Below are 227 nucleotides of genomic sequence, written 5' to 3'. Positions count from 1 at the left end.
TGCCGCCCCCCCCACCGCCATGGACACGACCCCAGCACGGCTGCACCTCAGCCCCGCACACAGGCACCCAGCTTAAGAAATATAATATTTATTTGGGATTAAAATAAAAACCCAAAACACACAGAACACACACCCCCCAGTACCACCGCCTGGGGGGACACTGCGGGACAGACACGTCGGTACAGCCAACACGGGAGCCTCACCCAACCACGTGTGGCTACAACACT

Source organism: Nestor notabilis, unplaced genomic scaffold (assembly GCF_000696875.1).
Source record: "Nestor notabilis isolate BGI_N333 unplaced genomic scaffold, ASM69687v1 scaffold23559, whole genome shotgun sequence".
Lineage (NCBI taxonomy): Eukaryota > Metazoa > Chordata > Aves > Psittaciformes > Psittacidae > Nestor > Nestor notabilis.
This window is presented reverse-complemented; position numbering follows the sequence as displayed.